Here is a 19435-nt window from a genome sequence, read left to right as displayed (position 1 = left end):
CTCTCTCTCACTCTCTTTCTCTCAAAACAAATTAAAAAAAATTTTTCTAACTACATAATGAAACACGAAAAATGAATAACAAAACTTAAGACTTTATCTCAAAACACAAAATATTCTAATACATTCACAACGTATAGTGTAGATTCATGGTAGCTGTGTACAAATAACCGATTTTATTTTGTCGACTGCCCGTAAGCACGTGTCTTCAAAGGGTTTTGTCCATAGTATCATACGTTATTTTTCTGCTTGTTGACTCATCTCCTCACTCTGCATCACACTTTTTCCTCTAACATTTCTTTCTTCATTAAGAGAGGTATCACTTTCTTGGGGCACCTGGGTGGCTCAGTCAGTTAAGCATCTGACTTCGGCTCAGATCATGATCTCAGAGCTCATGAGTTCGAGCCCCGCATCTGGCCCTGTGCTGACAGGTCAGAGCCTGGAGCCTGCTTCGGATTCTGTGTGTGTGTGTCTCTCTCTGTAGCCGCACCCCCCCGCCACTCGCTCTGACTCTCTGTCTCTCTCTCTTTCTCTCAAAAATAAAAACATTAAAAAAAAAGAGAGAGAGAGAGAAGTATCACTTTTCAGATACTCGAATGCTTATTCGTACCTGAGCTTTGTATTATATTGTGAAAGCCTTCTACACTGGTGCTTGCTCTCGGTGGACTATCAAATTGGAATGTTGATAGACATTCTACAGTTGAGGAAACGTGGGTTCAAAACTCTGCAACAGTGTATAGACCATTATGATGGCTAAGATTTATATAATATAAAAATAGGAGTACCATGTCAAGGAGAAAAATGAAACCAACCTGTCAACCAGTTGATTAACCCAACCAACTGTCAAACCAAACTGTCAACCAGGTTATTTTTTACCTCTTAAGGCAACACTGCCTTAGAGCCAATTGGTTATGAGATAAAAAATCTTGTGGGCAAGATGCTGCCTGGAAATTCCCTAGAACCTTCATACACAAACACTCATACACACACACACCCCAAAATTTGGGGTAATGGATAAAGAAGACCTTCTTAAATGAAATTCTCTGGCTCTGTTTATAAGAATAATGTATTTCTGTATCACTTACATAATGAGAAATAATTTTAAGATCTTTAAGTATATCAGGTACATCCTTTTTAGCAATGGGACTCCCTCCCCTTCACATACAAGAAACAAAATAAAGTAACTCTCCTCCACCACAGGAGACTGCCAGCATAATTTCTCCATTCAGTCACTCTTTCCACAATCATTTCCTGGGAGCCTACTGCATGCATAGCTGTGTTCTATGAACTACTCTCCTCTTGGAATAGACCCTCTACTTCAGAGTTTCTTTATTTCCTGATACTCTCCAGAATTCATCTCCTAACCCCGAACTTTCTTCCACCCGGGTCTCCCAGGTCCATGAGCTCTGGTTTCTGAACTCGTACCCCAAGTCTCAGCCCTTGCCAGGAGTTGTTCTTCCAGGCACTCAGCTCCTCCTCAACAAATGATAACACAACCATTAGCCTCTGTACCCCTTAACTGTACTTATTCCAACTGAGACTGGACAGGGAGCATTCCCCTGTCTACAAAGGTTAGGCGTGGGGAGGGGTATTCGCCACCAGTCGCCCCTGCCGCATCTCATGGCAGAAAAATTCACAGTGAGACACAGATCCCCATCTGAATACTGCCCCTACTCCTTGCTATACACACAGACAGTGGATGGTTATTTTGAAGCTTCAGATCTGCTAACCTCCCACCCAGACATCTCTAGGTTCTGCTCTGCCTGCAGCTGGAGAGAAAGGAGACATCTGACACTAATGAGATTTAGTTCTCATCTCAGCTTTATCATTTCTGCCAATGAACACTTTCCAGGCCAAAGCGCAGCTCATTCTTCCTTGATTTTTTTTTTAAAAAGTCCTGTGGACCTTGCACTTGAAGGTCAGTTCCCATTAACTTTCCTTTCTCTAGTCTGCCTCCAAAACCAAGCCATTTTGCAAAAGCAAAATCCCAAGTGGCCTGGTGCTGGTTTGGCAAGTGGCAGATTTCTCCGGGAGAGGGAGAGAATTTGTGGGTAAAGGGTTAAACATTAACATGCTTCCCTGGAAGGTCTCTTCTATCCTGTTAATGGAACCCAAGTGCAAACCTTGGCAGGAATTGCACATTAGCTCATGACAGGTGTAGGCTTCATGCTGTTTGCTGCTGCATTTCTAGCAAAAAATCAGGGACATGGGGACCACTCCATGGCACAGTAGGCTGGAACAGATTGCTTTGCAGAGATCTCTTCTGGCTGAAATAATTCCCTATAATAACTTCCTTGACACGCTGTTAGGATGGCCTATTTCCAAGGTAATGGCTGATGCATGAGGATATAATAGACATCATCTGTGGTCTTCCAGAGATGAAGCTGCCAGAAATACCCTGCCGCATTCTTCTAAGAGAGGCATTCACCCATCCAGCAATGTTTACTAAATTGTGTCCCTTGTTACATACTCCCCAGCGGCCTCCAGTTCTTTCCACATCATAATGTTCACTTTTGAATCTAACTCTGAGGCCACAAATTCAAACATCTGTGGGAGCAAGCCAGATACATAAATGACCGAGGCAGGCAAGTGACAAGCAGAGAGAGTCTCTGCCTGTCTAAAGGGAGAGGCCACTCGCTTCTACGCAGTGCTTTTCACTCCAGGATGCTCTTCTGGAAGAACTCTTTGCACATCTCTTCTGTTTAAAATTAAGCTCCGAAACAACGTCCTGACACAGTGTCAACCTGATCTGTATCCTGGGCTGAACAGTGTCCCACCCCAAATTCATGTCTACCTGGAACCTCAGAATGTGACTTTATTAGGAAACAGGATCCTGGCAGATGCAATTCCTTAAATAAAGATGAGATCGTACTGGCTGAGGGTGGGCCCTATATCCAATGACTAGTGTCCTTATAAGAGAAAAGACACAGAGACACACAGGGAGGAAGACGCTATGTGAAGACAGAGTCAGAGATTCGAACGATACATCTACAGGTCAAGGAATGCCAAGTCACGCCAAGGACTGTCAGCAACTACCAAAAGCTAGCAGGCATAGAATCACCAGGCTGAAGGGGGGGACTCCATTAGATTTGCATTTACTTTTAACAAAATTTTTTTGACTTACAAAAGAGCAAAACATTTCAGCAAAAAAGAACAAGAACAAACGTGCTTGTGGGCCTCTGTGCTCCATCGTCTGAACTATCACAATGACCCCAAATCTACTCAGGCTCCTTTCAATCCACTCTCTATACCGTAGCCAGAGGGATTTTCTGAAAACTCAAATCAGATGATGTCAACCATCTCCCTCCAATCCCTTGCTCTTCCAATAAAGACTAAAATCTTTACCATGGCCCACAAGGCCCTGCAGGCTCTGGCCCCTGCCCTCTCTCACTCTCTGTCTTAAAGTCTCACAGGCTTCTAGTGGCTCATGCTCCTTGTGTTCTCTTTAACCTCAGGACCTTTGCACCTGCTGGTCCCTCCACCTCAAGTATCCTTATCTCCCCCACCTCCACAGTGTGCACGTACACATGTTCACACACATGCTCATGCATCCATATGCCCCTTGCACCTGGCTAATGCAAGGATGCTCACTCATTCTTCAGCTTTCAGGTCAGGCATCGTTGCCTCAGGGAAACTTTCCCAGACCTCCTTCTCTTCAAAAAAATTAGTCCCGTCTCATTCACATACTCCCATGGTACCATATCCCTTTGAAATTTAGCAACTCCCACCTAAATGTGTATGATCATCTGATGCATTCTGGCCCCTGCACTGGACTGTAAGCGTGTTACCTCACACCTAACGTGGTACCTCCCATACAATACAGTCTCATAGGAGGCATACAGTATTCTCCCTCCAGGGAGTTTGCACACTTCCCTCCTCCTCCTCCAGGTTAAACCATCTCTAGAGGCTCTTTACGCCACTAGTCCTTGGCTCGTACTTTCACGAGAGTAACCATTTCACACTTTGCACTGTTCTACGATGTTCACATCTGTTTACATCTTCTGACCGCTGACCACACTGCGAGCAGGGATCACATCATGTTCGTCATTGCATCACCCAGTGTACGGGATGGATCCCTTGTCATACTTACAAGTATTCGTTGGATTCGTAAAGGCAGATTTTAAAACTTTACTGTGTAATAATTGTGAGGAGGCCTTACAGAGATGTGTGGGATGGACAGACAGGATGGCAGAGCTGTTAAGACAGGGAGGTGCTCAGGAATCCAGGCTCGAACCCGCTTTGTGCTACTTCTATGAGATTTGGGACCAGTTAGTTCACCTCACTGTGTCTTAGCTCTTTACCTGGAAAATGAGGATAAGAACAGTACCCGCAAGAGAGTAACATCCATAAAGACACAAAAGGTGCACAAGGTCTTAGAGCAGAGTGGGCACGGGCATACTCAGTATATCAGCTGTGGTTAGTACTAGCTTTTGTTGACAGTGTGAGTGAATGCTCTTTTTTACATTAAAAAATATAATACCGAAGGGCACCTGGCTGGCTCAGTCAGTAGAGCATCTCGGGGTCATGAGTTTGAGCCCCATGTTGGGCAGAGAGATTACTTCTTTAGAAAGTATAATAATTAGAGCAGCTAATGCCATCTAAGATGGAAATACTTGAAAGTTCACGGAAAGGCTTCAGTGGAGAAGCAACAATTCAAGTGGAAAAAAATTTTAAAGGTATTGACCTAGTCCCCAAAAGCAACAGAACGGAGGGGGGGGCAAAAGGCACAAGTCAGGGAGGGCAGCTTTGAACAGGAGGGCTACTTCTTTGTGATGCCAACTCTACTTTTTAGGAAGACCTCATTTGAAATGCCAGATTTCCCACTACATGGATTCCAGCCTGGTGCAAGTACCTTGCTCAGATGGGTCTGCACTCAAAGTGGTACCAGTTGTTCTCAGTTGGGGGCTCTTCCCTACACTAAGGACATTTGACAATGTCTGGAGAAATTTTTAACTGTTATGACTGGGGCGGAGAGGGGTGGAGCAGGAAAAGGGGAGGGTGGGCAGAGAGCAGCTTGCTCCTGGCACCTGGCGGGTACAGCCCAGGGCTCTGGACATATCCTACAATGCACTCGTCAGAACCTATAGCGCCAACAAAGAATTTATCTACCCAAAATGTCCACGGTGCTGAGGTGGAGAAACCTAGCTCTAGATAATGACATTTCAACATCGCAGAGTGCTAGCCACAAACATCACGTTACGGGCTTGGGTGATTTTGTGTTTGTGATGTATCAGCTAGCCCCTGTTGCCTAAGAAGAGCCTTCAACAATAATCAGTATGTTTTAGGACTTTGTAGACCACTAAGTAGTCTGCCTGGATCCAAACTAAATATCTCACCTCTTCCATCCACCCAGGTCCTGAAATGCCCTGTTGTGGCCACTGTCCTTCGGAAGAGACCACAGAGCCTCAAGGAGCTCCAATCTGTTCAGTGCCTTCAGGAAATGTGGGTTAATCACTTCAACCTGCATCAGTTTAACAGGGATTTTTCTGAGACCTGTTTATTGTTCCGCTGCTTGGCCTCTCCGGAGTTATCTATGACCGAAGTCTTACATTTATTTGTAGAGTAGAAGGTATATTTTTACTCTCACATCCCTTCCAAGTCCCTGAATTAAATTAGTATGAACTTTCCAAAATAAACTCACCTTTGAGTTGAAACCAAGCATGGAAAGTTTCAGTCCAAAAGGATACCTTATTGGAAAATTAGAGGCAAAGGAAAATGAGGATTATAAGGAATATTTTAGTGTAACTTCAGCACTCGAAGTTACTGAGGATAGAGTACTGGTTATATAAAAGATTCTCCGACAGATTTGATGTACACAACCCAAGACTGACATTCAATTCCCTTTCCTTCAGACTGAAAGAAAAAGCAACTGGAAATAAACAGAATGGAAAAAGCAGCACATGTGGATCTAATTCTGCACCATGTCACTGGCTAAAACCCAAGGAAAGAACGCTTTATCAGAACGAGAAAAGGGAAATGATCGATAATAGGAAGGAAGATCTCCGATTCCCTCACTCCACAAACATAATATGTTGGATCACACCTACGGTCTAGTAGCATTTGTCAACCACTCCAAGTTAACATTTTGTGTGAATGGCCACTGTGGTTTTTCCTACAGAAAACTGTTCTCAGAGCTCTAGGTGATTTGTAATATAGACAGACGTTAGGGCATTCAGGGCTTGTTTTTTCTCTTGATTCTCAACATGACAAACTATTTCCCAAGGATGGGCAACTCTTAGCAGATTCAAAATCTGTATTAATTCGAAGGTAGGTACCTTTGCAATCATGTATTCAGAGGATAAGTGCGACTTGGCTCCCATAAGGCTCAGCTAAAATACTACTAGGCAGGGCTCCTGGGTGGCTCAGTCAGTTGAGTGTCTGACTCTTGATTTTGGCTCAGGTCATGATCCCAGGGTCATGGGATCCAGCCTTGCATCACGCTCCGTGCTGCTTAAGACTGTCTCTCTCTCCCTCTGCCCCTTTCACCCGCTTGTGCACTCTCTTTCTAAAATACATATTCAAAATGAAATAGAATCGCTTTCACAAAGCAGGGGTCCCAGAAGCCCAGCCCTATCCCCCCACCCCAATACTCTTCTTTGTTCCAAATGACTATCTGGATAAATACATGAAAAAAAAAAAAGGTTTCAAAATTAATGTTTTCCTTTTCCAAAGGATTGAGTTGACATCATTTATAGCTAGCCCTTATTTAGACCACAGGAGCACCAAATCACGTTCCCTTAATTCTACCAGCTCAGAGAAACAGTAGTGACTGGGGAGTGTAATTTGGGCAAGGTGACTTCTGTTTTCACTTTCCGTGATTCTGTGTTAACTTGCATTTTTATGATTTGCCCCCTAAAAGCAGTTTTTACTTTAAAAAAAAAAGGTATCTTGAAAAAATTTAACATTTTACTAAGTTTCCTTTTTATCTTTTTGGTGACTACTTCTTCTAGATTGTACGCTGACAAATGTAAAAGACTACCAGGGACCAGCGCATCTTTCCTGTTTCTTCACCTACAACGTGATCCACCTATAATACACAATTTAACTATGGGGTTAGTCAAACCGATACACCCTATATTTTTTAAAGGGGCCCTCTGCGTTATCTTCAATAAATTTTAAATACGTAATCTCTGTGAATGTAAGATGCTTGCGCGGTGATGTCTGCAACCACCGTGTCGGAGTTGATTCTGTTTCTTTGGATGGCTAGACAGAGATCGCCGCCTGCCATCATGGCTCTACAGACAGCTCTTCCTCCACCTAAGGTATGTCCTTCCTACAAGGGAATGTCCTTGGCACGGGATCATGAAATCTTAACACTCCTAACCCGAAGGATATGTGTATATTGGGTAATTTATGTTTTCAAATAAAACATTTATTAAAATTCACGGGACCTTAAATTTATACTTGGAATGGGAAGACATCTTTAAAAAAATTTTTTCATCAGAAAATGATCCCCCAAAAGGCATGTAATCACCAAAACAGTAATCACCACCTCAAATCTGTAATCCTGCCAAAGAAGCCTGCACAACAGGAGTAGTCAGATGACAGGGGTTTGCGGAAGCTCACGTTCCCTAAAATATCCTTAGCATTCCTCTCGAAAAAGCATAGGGGAAATCAAAGCAGCTGAAATTGTGGCTTTTTCCTGGCCAGTTCTGTAAAACAATATACCAGGGGCTATGCATCTTATCTTATGGTCCACATTTCCAGTGAAGACGAATACAGAAAGTACATTTGGATTGGCACATGGTTTGAAGTATTTTACTTGAGAGAAAGAAAAGTTGAGCAATCCTGGAAGAACTCCATATTCTTCTTTAAAAAAAATTTTTTTTTTTTTTAATTCCTCTTGAAAACTAGTTACTGCTTCGAGCAGGAAGGAAAGGTTCGGAACAGCTGTCCCTGAGTGAGTTGGGAGAATGTTAATCACTGTCCCTTCTCTCCTTTACTTAAAGATTAGCTCACATCCCAGGCCCCTGCTAAGGGAAATCGCATACACTTAACTTTTGAGACCTACCATGAGGAATATTTCTGTAACAGTAGTAGGACGTCAGCCGGATCTAAAAGACGCTCAAGTCCGGAAATGTACCCCAAAGGCAACAAAAGCCCAAAGGGTCAGCAGCGGGCTGACTGGACATTTGAGAAAGTCATTTGTATCTTGACTTAAGCTCCCCAGGAAAAAGTCAAACTTAACAAAAATGGTTTCAAAAAAAATGGAATTGACACATACGCGGGCATCTGCAACTTTAGCCAAAGCCTCCTTAGGCAAAGTGCACTTGCACAGACCATGTTAGGTTAAAAATATATTAAATGCAATTTCCTCTGTACACTGTTAAGTGAGGTAAGCAAGATGTAGGGAAGTAGCTAATATATAGGCCCACTGTAATAACAAACAGTAATTCTCCCAATCCCGAACAAAAAAATTTTTTTTCCATATCCTTATTTGAGCATAGAGCTAGGTGTAGATATACAAGCTGCTATAGATAGATACAAGCTACACCTAGATAGAGCTAGGTGTGGATATACAAGCTGCTAATTTTTTTAAATATTTATTTATTTTTGAGAGAGAGAGAGAGAGAGATAGAGCATGATCAGGGGAGGGGGAGAGAGAGAGGGAGACACAGAATCTGAAGCAGGCTCCAGGCTCTGAGCTGTCAGCACAGATCCAGACACAGGACTCGAACTCATGAACCGTGAGATCATGACCTGAGCCGAAGTCGGACGCTTAACCAAATGAGCCACCCAGGTGTCCCCAAACTGCTAATATTTTAACAGGGAGGAGGATAAGAGAAGGGAGGGAAAAGGAGTTAAAAAAAGAGACAGACAGACAGACATTGGATAGAAAAATATGCATGACCTAACACTGGATATGTGTACATTTTTAACTAAAAGAGAAACATAATTCTATGTTTTTAGAATAAAAGAGGGACACACTATTGTTGGGATAGAAAAATATTCATGGCAAGAACTAGAAGGTGACACAAACATTTGTTTCCAGGATGAAAACATAGACAATCTTCTTAAAGCCAGTGGAATAAGACATTTTAGCAATATGGAGTATGACAGATTCTCCACCTGTAGGTAATACACTTTATAATACAATGGTTAGATATAAAGATAAACATCAGGTGCATTTGAAAAGTGGGTCTTTTGGGGCACTTGGGTGGCTCAGTTGGTTAAGTGTCCAACTCCTGATTTTGGCTCAAGTCACGATCTCATAATTTGTGAGTTTGAGCCCCGCTTCTGGCTCTGCACTGACAGCATGGACCCTGCTTAGGATTCTCAATCTCTCTCTCTTTCTCGCTCTCTCTCTTTCAAAATAAATAAATAAACTTAAAAATATATATATATAAGTAGGTCTGGGACACTGTGCAGTCAGTGTTCTATGGGATCTAAATGAATCAGATACAGCCTAAAAAAACTCCAAAGGTTTGCACAAATGGGACAAGAAGTGACACCAGTCCCTTCAGTCAATTTCCTCGGGCACCTGGTCGTCTGGAGGTCTGTGACCTCACAGAGCGCTGGAGATCACCACACCAGATTTGCAGAGCAGTGAAGTAAAAAGCTAAATCCTCAGTACATATACAAAACATGTCCCTAAGTCTATCAATATGGCAACAAGATGCTCCCCTTAGATGGTGGATAGGAAACTGATCAGAAAAAAAAAGTTTTTGAGGAAATAAAATATTAAAAAATGTAAATGTGACGGAAATTATAAACAGCCTGGAGCTCCTCTCCCTTCGGGAACAGCTGTGTCTGCTAATCCCTTGAGGAGTCCTCCCTGCGATCGCCCTTCCTTCCTTCCTCTGTCTCTCTCTAATAGCTCCCTTGTTCCTGCTGGACAAAACTAGCCCTTTGTGGCTGCTCTCAGAACAACATTAAAAACAGGAATAGGGAAATTGTAAACAGGAGGCTTCTGGTCTACAGGCGAAGACACACACAGGCCTCTGAGGCCTACTTCATGCTAAGCAAAGAAACAGACCTTTGTTGCTAAAGGGATTAGGGCTGCGGGGTTTCGGAGGCGCTGCTGAGGCATTCAGCTGGCCTGAAGTAGGGGCTTTGTAAAGAGATACCTCCATTAGAGGTCTGTGAGCGGAAATCATTCATACTCTTTATACAATCTGGGTAATGTGATAGTGTTGGACTGTTAAACGCCTCTGGTGAGGCAGGGTCCTATCTCCTTGAATGGTAAATTCTTCAGCAGCTAAATAGATGGTGGTATATTACCTTCACTGACTTTGGTTTTGGTTTTTTTGTTTTTTTGGTTTTTTTGAGGTGGTGGTAGAGGGGGGAGGATGTCTTCTACCGTTAACCCTTAGTGGGAGTGACATTAAAGGATCACCCAGAACCAGACAGGCAAAGTCTTCCCAAGTCAGCTAAGAGACAGCCACTGAACTTCTGGTGCTGGCATCTTACATTATCAAAAATGGCCCTCTCTCCGCATCCTCTGCACATGGAGACCTTGATCGCTTTGTCCTCACATTCATCATGATGATGGAAATCTCCATAGGTGCCTCATTCCATGCCCTTTAGCCTAGAACCCCCCAAACGACCTAACCATTTCCTCTCTATCCTATGCCCACTTTCACTACTCAGCTCTTCCTTGCCTCACCCTCCCTGGGTTGGATGAGTGCCCCTTTCTCTGAGGTCTGTAGTGTCCTGTGCATTTCTCTCTCGTTGCATTCCCCATAAACTTGGAGACTCTTTGTATGGCTGCTACCCCAACAGATGATGAGTTCCTGGAGAGCAGCGGCTTATTTATCTTTGTATCTACAATGCCTGGTCCTTCGTAGGTGCCTAGAGTTGTGTCCAGCAGGAGAAGAATGGAGTTGGGCTGCACTGCCTTTAGATCGGTCCCTACCATAGCTGGGAAGATTGTACCTGCCTGTTTTAATGGCTTTGAGGAATTTTTAAAAATTCCTCGTGACCTCTTGTAGAGAACCCAACAGTCTTCAGAAAGCAAGGAAAAAACACTGTGGTCAGTTAGGAAAAGGAATCCTCCAAGGAAGATGGCAAGAGGTCACTTCCCCACAAACAGCCAGCAGCCTTCTGAGTGACCTGGCTCATCCTGACCCTGCTTCCACATTCTCGATTAAGGGAGTGTCATCAGCAGAATGGAAATGTTCTTTGGGTTCATATTTAGTGTCTCTGGAAATAAATATTAATTATGGTATCAGATGTTGTACACTCAGAAAACTTCTGAGATAATTCCAGAAATAAAGTTCAAACAGTGGGAAGAGATGCTGCATCGGAGCTAAGGGACACTTTACCCCGGTAAGATCAGACCCATCCTAGCTGGCTGACAAACCCATCCTGGGAGAGACTATGGCTCCAGGTATACATGGATGCTGCGGAAACTTCACTTAGAAGGGGTCTTGGTTGGGGTGCCTGGGTGACTTAGTCAGCTAAGCACACGACTTGGGCTCAAGTCATGATCTCACAGCCCATGAGTTCGAGCCCCGCATCAGGCTCTGTGCTGACAGCTCAGAGCCTGGAGTCTGCTTCAGATTCTGTGTCTCCCTCTCTCTCTGCCCCTCCCCCACTTGTGCTCTGTCTCTCTCCTTCTCTCTCTCAAAAATAAATAAATAAACATTAAAAAAGGGAGGGGCCTGGTTTCTGTAGAAGATAAACCTGCAAATGTGATGAGGGCTTTGCAACAACTGATAGAAGGCTGATGTCTTTCTCCACTGCTGTTCTCAGTAATCAGGGACATGCTTCTCTATCAGCACGGCCTTAGATGTTATTAATTGTTGGCTCTTTCCATTGTTCACCATTTTCTATCTGGATTACCTCTCTTCTCGCCATTTGGCAGATGGGACTCTGTTCTTACATTATTAACATCACTGTCTGCACAAAGCAGTTACATATGGAAGGAAGAAACCAGCAATGGGGCCATGGGCTTTGTCTCCAATTCTGCCACTTACTCAATCACCCATTCAGCCAACAAACGCTGAGCATCTGCTATGTGCCACACACTGGGCTGGGCACTGAGAAGATAAGCATGACACAGGACTCACTCTGAAGATGGGGAGGCACACATAAACACAGTGGTGAATACCATGATGGCAATCTGCACAAAACATTCCCAGAGCATTGGGAAGCTGAAGGCCTTCAAGGAAGCCCTCCTGAAAGAGATGAGTGCTTAGCCTAGAAGATCCTGGATGGATAAAAAAGCCACAAACATTTGGGAAAACTGCAGATATACGACTACGAACCAAATATCAAATAAGTTTACTGTGTTATTATTAAATTCTTGAGTGTAATAATGTGGTTATGTAAGAAAATGTCCTGGAGCACCTGGGTGGCTCAGTCGGCTAAGCCTCCAACTTCTGTTCAGATCATGATCTCGTGGTCGTGGGTTCAAGCCCCACGTTGGGCTCTGTGCTGACAGCTCAGAGCCTGGAGCTTGCTTTGGATTCTGTGTCTCCCTCTCTCTCTACCCCTATCCTGCTCACACTCTGTCTTTCTCTCTCTCAAGAATAAATAAACATAATTTTTTTTAAAGGGTCCTTGGGACGCCTGGGTGACTCAGTCGGTTAAGTGTATGACTTCGGCTCAGGTCATGATCTCACGGCAGGTGGGTTCGAGCCCCACATCAGGCTCTGTGCTGACAGCTCAGAGCCTGGAACCTGCTTCGGATTCTGTATCTCCCTCTCTCTCTCTGCCCTTTTCCCACTCACACTCTGTCTCTTCGTCTCTTAAAAAATAAATAAACATTAAAAAAAATTTTTTTAAGGGGTCCTTGTACTTAGGAGATACATGCTGAACTATTTGTGAAGAGGAGTCATGATATCTAAAAGTTACTTTCAAATGGCTCAGAAAAAGACAGGCCTATCTGTGTATGTGTGTGTATATATGTACTAAGGGGGATGGGGGGAAAAGAACAAATCTGCAAAATGTTATTTGGTCAATCTGGGTATATATATATACACATTTCTTATACTATTCTTTTAATTTACTCTATCTTTTTAATTTCCAAAATAGAATATTAGATAAACAATTGTTAAAAGCACACAGAGTTGACCCTTGAACAATGCAAGGGTTAGGGCCACAGACCCTGTGCATTCGAAAATCCATGTATAACTTTTGACTCCCCCCAAACTTAACTACTAATGGCCTGTTGTTGACCAGAGCCTTACCAATAACATCAACAGTCAATTTACACATATTTTGCCTATTAACATGTAATATATATTGTATTGTTACAACAAATTTTGCTGGAAATGTTATTAAGAAAACAAAATGTTATTACGAAAATCACAAGGAAGAGAAAATACATCTACAGTACTGTTCTGTATCTACAAGAAAAAAATCCACATTTATACATGGACCTCCGATGCTCAAACTTGTGTTATTCAAGAGCCAACTATGTATATAAAGCTATCACAAGTGCTAACACTGGACTGGAACAGGAAACGAAAAGAGAGCATTAGTCAGATAAAGATGGGTGGGGGGGGTACCCCAGGGAGAGGAGATGGCTAGAACATGGGACTTGGGAGCGGTAGCTGGGATGCCTAGAACTACTCCTGGCCCAGAGGTGACACTTGTGTATATCTGCCCAATGAATGAAAGAGTTAAACAGCATCGCCTAGGCAGGGAACTGCAAGCAGATCACACCAAAGTGAGCATAAGGTTTATGTTAAGGAGCCAGAGCCGATTCGGCTATGGAGGCAGGAGGTCTGTCATGGAAGCCTTTGTATATTCTGCCAAGGTCCTGGGACTTTATCCTGTGGGCGATGGGAGCCACGAGCGGGAGGCAATGTGGTCAGATTAGCATCTAGAGGGACCACCCTGAAAGTCAGGTGTCATGTGGGGTGACGGAGCACAGACCTCAAGGCGGGAGACGAGGGTACCAGTCAGGATGCCTTTGGCTCCCTTAAACACAAAGCTCTGAGTCTAACTGCCTGAATTTATCAAGAGACTTATTATCCAACATAGCTGCAAACTCTGAGATGACAGGCCGCAGACGTGGTTGATTCGGTGGCTCAAAAACGCAACCACGGACCCAGGTTCCATCCTCTCTCCAGGGCACCATGCTCTGTGGTGGGGTCTGCCTGCAGGCTGCCTTTCCTCATCTAGGCCAGACGGCCGTAGCAGTTCCTAGAGTGACGTATGGATACAGAGAAGCCCACAGACAGAAGGGAGCAGTTTCTTCTTCGGTCTCTTTCTTAACAAGGAAAACTTCCAGAAGCTTCCCAGCAAATTTTGCCTCACATCCCACTGGCCCAGCTTGGATCCCAAGCCCACTTCAAAACCAATCACTGTCAAGGGACCGAGATTACACGTTTGGCTCAGAATAATAATTTATACACAGAGGGAATTAACTATGATGAATCATCACTCGAAACACTCAGGAGCCTACTGGTCCAGGCAGAAGATGCTAGAATCCTAAACTATGATAATGGTGGCGAGGAGTGCAGACGTGAGAACAGATTCATGATTTATTTAGGAAGTTATGTTGGTAGAATCTGGTGGTAGACTGAAAATGGAGGAGGAGTTACAGAAGAAAAGGACACCCTCTTCCATAATTCCAGCTTGGGTGAATGGATAGAAGGAAGTGTCATTAACTGAGATGAGGTGCCCATGAAGAGGGAGGAGGGTGTGGAGAAAAGACGGTGTGGCGCACATTCAATGTGAAGTACCCGTAGGCTTCGGAATAAAGGTATTAGCCGATCAGTGGAATATGAGTCAAACTGTTATCCCAAACGGGTAGCCCTTACACCAGACATGGTTCTCTGAAGGGCTTTGGTCCCTACGGACATTTTCGAACCAATATTTAATCACTGAGAGATTCCAAATAGGATTATATATTTCTGGTTTCTTTAGGGAAAATTGGGAAATCTGGCAACACTGGTCCTGAACTGTTGCTTGTCAACCATCGGTGGAGCCCGGAAGCAGCCCTTCTCTTTAGCTAGAATAAGGGCTTCTCTGGCCTGCCACACTCTGCCTCCATCACTGCCTTCACCTGCTTGGCCCTGAAGGCATTTCCAACCAACACCCTGCTCACAACCTTGGAGACAGAGGTCTGAGCTGCCTGGTATTTAGATGGTGGTCAAATACCTCACCCAAAGAGAAAACAGAATGAAAGTACGTCAAGGAGGTAACCCTGGAGCCATGAATTCTTTAGTTTGGGGCTTTTTTTAATGTTTATTTATTCCTGGGAGAGAGAGTGCAAGTGGGGGAAGGGTAGAGAGAGAGGGAAATGCAGAATCTGAGGCAGGCTCCAGGTTCTGACCTGTCAGCACAGAGCCTGACACGGGGGTTTGAACCCACAAACCGTGAGATCAAGACCTGAGCCGCCTGAGCCAAAGTCGGACACTCACTCGACTAAGCCACCCAGGCGCCCCAGCCATGAATTTAGAAATGGAGGGAGAGAAATTCACGCTGGAGAGAAAAACAAATGACGCGAGTGAGCATGAAGTCTCAGGAGCTAAGAGAGGAGAGCTGAAGTTGGAGGGAGGGCTCTCCTGCCCTATATGCAACAGGAAGTCCAGGGAGGGAAGGATCCAAAGGAGACTCGGCATTGGGGAAGTAAGTCGTGGGTGACCAGGAGTTTACCTGTGTGACACGGTGGGGGAAGGGGCAGACAGCAACCGGGGTGGGTAGAGGATAAAAGTAAGCGTACATGGTGCGCGTGGACTGCTCTGGTGACAAAGAAGAAGAAAGGCTGGATGGAAACTAGCGAGGCTGTGGGGCAAGGCATGGTCCCTTGGCAGGATCAGAGACACTCAGACATTGCAAAGGGAAGAAGCAGCCAGTGGTGAGATGCAGGCTGTAGGCATGTAACAGAGGGATGAACCAAGTCCAAAGGGAGGCGGGAGGGGCAGGGCGACAAAAGAGTCAGGCACAGGTGGCTGGATTCACTGCATAAAAGAGAGGCCTCCGAGGCTGGTGGATTGGAAGTGATGATACACCTACAGGCAGATGAGCGTGTTCAGAAATTTGAGAGTTAAGTCGCTGCTAAGCCCGGTGAGGGGGAGCACGTGGTGTAAGGCCGTGGGCGCCTTGGCCTCCAGGGACTGGTCCCTCTCCTGCCCCCCTCCAGCCACCGTCTCCGGGTCACTGCACTGGAGCCTGAACCTGAGGAGGTGCTGGACCTGAGTCAACTGCCACCCAAGCTGCTCCTGGTGCTGCTGAGCCAGGTGTCTCCATGCACACTGCTGGGGTGCAGCTGCCAGATACACAGGGGCTGGCACGTCCTGACGAATGACCTTCCCGGGACCACAGCGCTCTGCTGCCCCTCGCCTTCAGCGGCCTGCCCCGCGTCCATCAGGCCAGCCCCTGCCTCCTGGGCCGCTTCTGCAATCAAGAGCAGAGACATCGAATGCAACCTTATAGGCAACCCCTGTGGCCAAGAGACCTCCGGAAACAATGGTGCAGCATGGTGGGGTGGCTGCGTGGTGGAGATGAACAGGTCAATGGTGCCCCGGGAGCCCCCTTGCAGACCTGCTTCATGTCTTCCTTCAGCTCATGTCTCAAGAAGCAGGTCTTGGGCCCGGAGGAGGAGGGTTGATGGCTGGAACTGCTCGATAGTGGCAAGATTGAGATTTGTGTCTCTGACTGACGTCAACCAGATTGCTGTGGGTACATTCTCTGCTATGGCTGATCCCATTCAGCAGTGGTACAACAGTGGTTGCTTTCAGGTCACCCAAGTGTTCTCCAACATCAAGATGGGCCAGGGGCTTTGTGTCTTTCCAACGCTGGGGCCAGAACATGCAGATCTGGGCTGGTCACTACAGAGCTGGTGGGACCAACTCCAGTGTGATGGTGTGGGCCCATCTGTCACAAAACAACCTGACTGGTGCCTTCCAGGACCTGGGATCACTGGCCAGGACTTCTCATTAACCAAGGGCTTACACCTCTCTGACATCCTGTGTACTCCAAGGTTCATTCGAGGGTCTTGCTGGGTCTTTTCTTTAGGTTCTGGAAACTACTAGAAGAAAGCTCTTCCATCAGATCTACCTACTGCTGTTTTAGGGCAGTCCTTCTCCCATGGGGGCTGGGGGAGGCAGCAGGTGAGCACGGAGGAATGCTGGTCCTGGAGAGGGCTCTTCACCCTCCCCACAGAAGCACTCTGATCCAGCCCCAGCCTCCTCTTCCCTTGTCTCCTCCTGTTTCTGCTTCAGGGGCTTTACTGGTCCCTTTAGGGAAGGTCTCTCATCTCTGAAGTAGAGTCTCATCTATGGCAGGGAAAATTCCAGCCACCTTGGGTGGTAAACTTAACCTCCTGAAGCCTCAAGGACCAGGCCTTACTGCTGGAAGTCAACCAGCACGAAAAACGTTTAGAGATGCTCAAGGATCCCTGTTATTGTGTGGTCCATAAAGTTATTCGAATTTGGAAACTAGTAATTGACCTTTCACAGGGAAGGCCTTAGTAATCCTTCAGAGAGATGCTCCAAGATGCCAGTCCTTTTCCATTTGGTATGAAGGACGGGGTAGGGTGGGAAGAGTGGAGAGGCCTATTTCCCAAGCAGCAATGGGGGAAGACTAAGCTAGTTTTCAAGCTCTAGGAAGCTGAGTTCCTACCAGCAGACAGAAAGAGGCACACACTGGATAATAATTCTCCTAGGGGAGGGCAGAGGCACCAGGTCAAAGGATGGAGGGGAAGGGTCACAGTGGCACCCATGCCTTGGGGGCTTGTGACATCCACAGCCTCTGTCTGGGTCATCTCTCACGCTCCAGGTTTGGATGCATGTTTGCCCCCTCCCCTATGCTTGATTCACCACAGAAGTGCCTGGGATAACCCAGAGGGCAGTAAATGTAACTCTACTCATGCAGGTAGGTTCACCAGTGACTGTAACCCCAATCCATCTAAGGAAAATGAGTGGGGGGTGCCTGGGTGGCTCAGTCAGCTCAGCATCTGACTTTTGATGTCAGCTCAGGTCATGATCCCAGGACTGAGGCTTCAAGCCCATTGTCAGGCTCCGTACGGAGCACAGAACCTGCTTGGGATTCTCTGTCTCTCTCTCCCTCTGTCCCTCTGTCCTGAAATCTCTCTCTCTAAAATAAATAATAATAATAATAATAATAATAATAATAATAATAATTTTAAAAAGAATAAAATTTATGAAAAGAAGAAAAGGAGGAAAGGAAAGGAAAGGAAAGGAAAGGAAAGGAAAGGAAAGGAAAGCTCAAGTTTCTGTTTGCCTGATGTTACAGTTAACTCTGAAGCCAAGTAGGCTTTGGTGCCACCTTTACCCAAGGCCTTCAGGCTTCCTCCAAGGAAATGACTGCCAAAACAGTCCTGGTAATTAGAAAGCATTTTGTGGAATTTTTCTGAGGAAGCATTCTGTCCTGGAAAGTCAGATAGATTCCAAGGCAATGGATCTCCACGGCGGCCCGTGTTGAGATCAAGGCCGTCACTATGACAAATAATACTCTTCCTGCTTTGGGGCTGCAGTGTCTACATGGCTGCCTGAGGCTGCAGACTGGGGCTGGGACTCGGTGGCCCACATTCTGATCCACAGTGGAAGCTCTGAGGAACAGGGAGAGTTTTCCACAACAACTCACCCTTGACTTCCAATTCCAGATATGGTCTCCAAATGCAGTGACTTTTACCCAAAATTATAGGTTAACAGGGACAGAGGTGAGGGGTGACACCAAGTACCATTAATGAGCCCTCCCCAGAAATTCAGCAGCAATGGCCTCCCCTCTTCCTTTCCCTACCACATTTTAATAAAATTTCCTAAGCATAATTATTTGGATTGTCTCTCTTCTGTGTCTTATTTATTTTACGGTGGAGTTGCTATGAGGCAAAAAGAAACAAATGGAAAGCACTTTTTTAAACAATGCACTAGGAATATGCCTAGAGGAGTGCCTGGGTGGCTCAGTTGTTTAAGCGTCTGACTCTTGATCTCAGCTCAGGTCATGATCTTGCTGTTCGTGAGATCGAGCCCGGCGTCAGGCTCTGTACTGACAACCTGGGGCCTGCTTGAGATCCTCTTTCTCCCTCTCTTTCTGCCCTTCCCCTGCTTGTGTGTGTGCACTCTCTCTCTCTCTCTCTCAAAATAAATAAATAAACTTAAAAACAAAAAAGAAATATGCCTGGGAAAGTCACTAACTTGACATTAGGTATCCCTAGAACAATTAAGATTTAGCTGACACAAAAATTTCCACGTCTTAAAAACTGTCTCTGATCTTAAAAATAACAATATTCTGGTTATAGCCCCTCCACTGGAAAAAATAAATATTCTTTAATTCCTTCTCAAAACTGGGGGCATTGAAGTAGAATCAGGGTCAGGAGAGGTAAGCATGCCGACGTCATTTCACCAGTTTGGAATGATGTGGTTAAACCCACCATGGATGTCCCCAGAGGGAACAGGGAATATCTTTCAAGAACATGCTAAACACCCATCTGTCAGAAACAATTTGTGGGTTCCGAGGTGCAGAGATGGAGAACAGAACATACCATCCCTTGGGGTTCCTGCCTGTGCAGAACAGTTCT

At 45.3% G+C, this 19435-nt stretch overlaps 1 pseudogene; it reads left to right on the top strand.

Annotated features, from left to right (window-relative positions):
- The first annotated feature begins 7154 nt into the window (after positions 1-7154).
- LOC122479651 lies at positions 7155-17323 on the top strand (annotated as a pseudogene).
- Positions 17324-19435: the final 2112 nt, after the last annotated feature.

The sequence above is a fragment of the Prionailurus bengalensis genome, chromosome A1 (assembly GCF_016509475.1).
Source record: "Prionailurus bengalensis isolate Pbe53 chromosome A1, Fcat_Pben_1.1_paternal_pri, whole genome shotgun sequence".
Classification (NCBI taxonomy): domain Eukaryota; kingdom Metazoa; phylum Chordata; class Mammalia; order Carnivora; family Felidae; genus Prionailurus; species Prionailurus bengalensis.
Note: the sequence above shows the minus strand (reverse complement) of the source record. Positions and strands in the feature narration are given on the sequence as shown.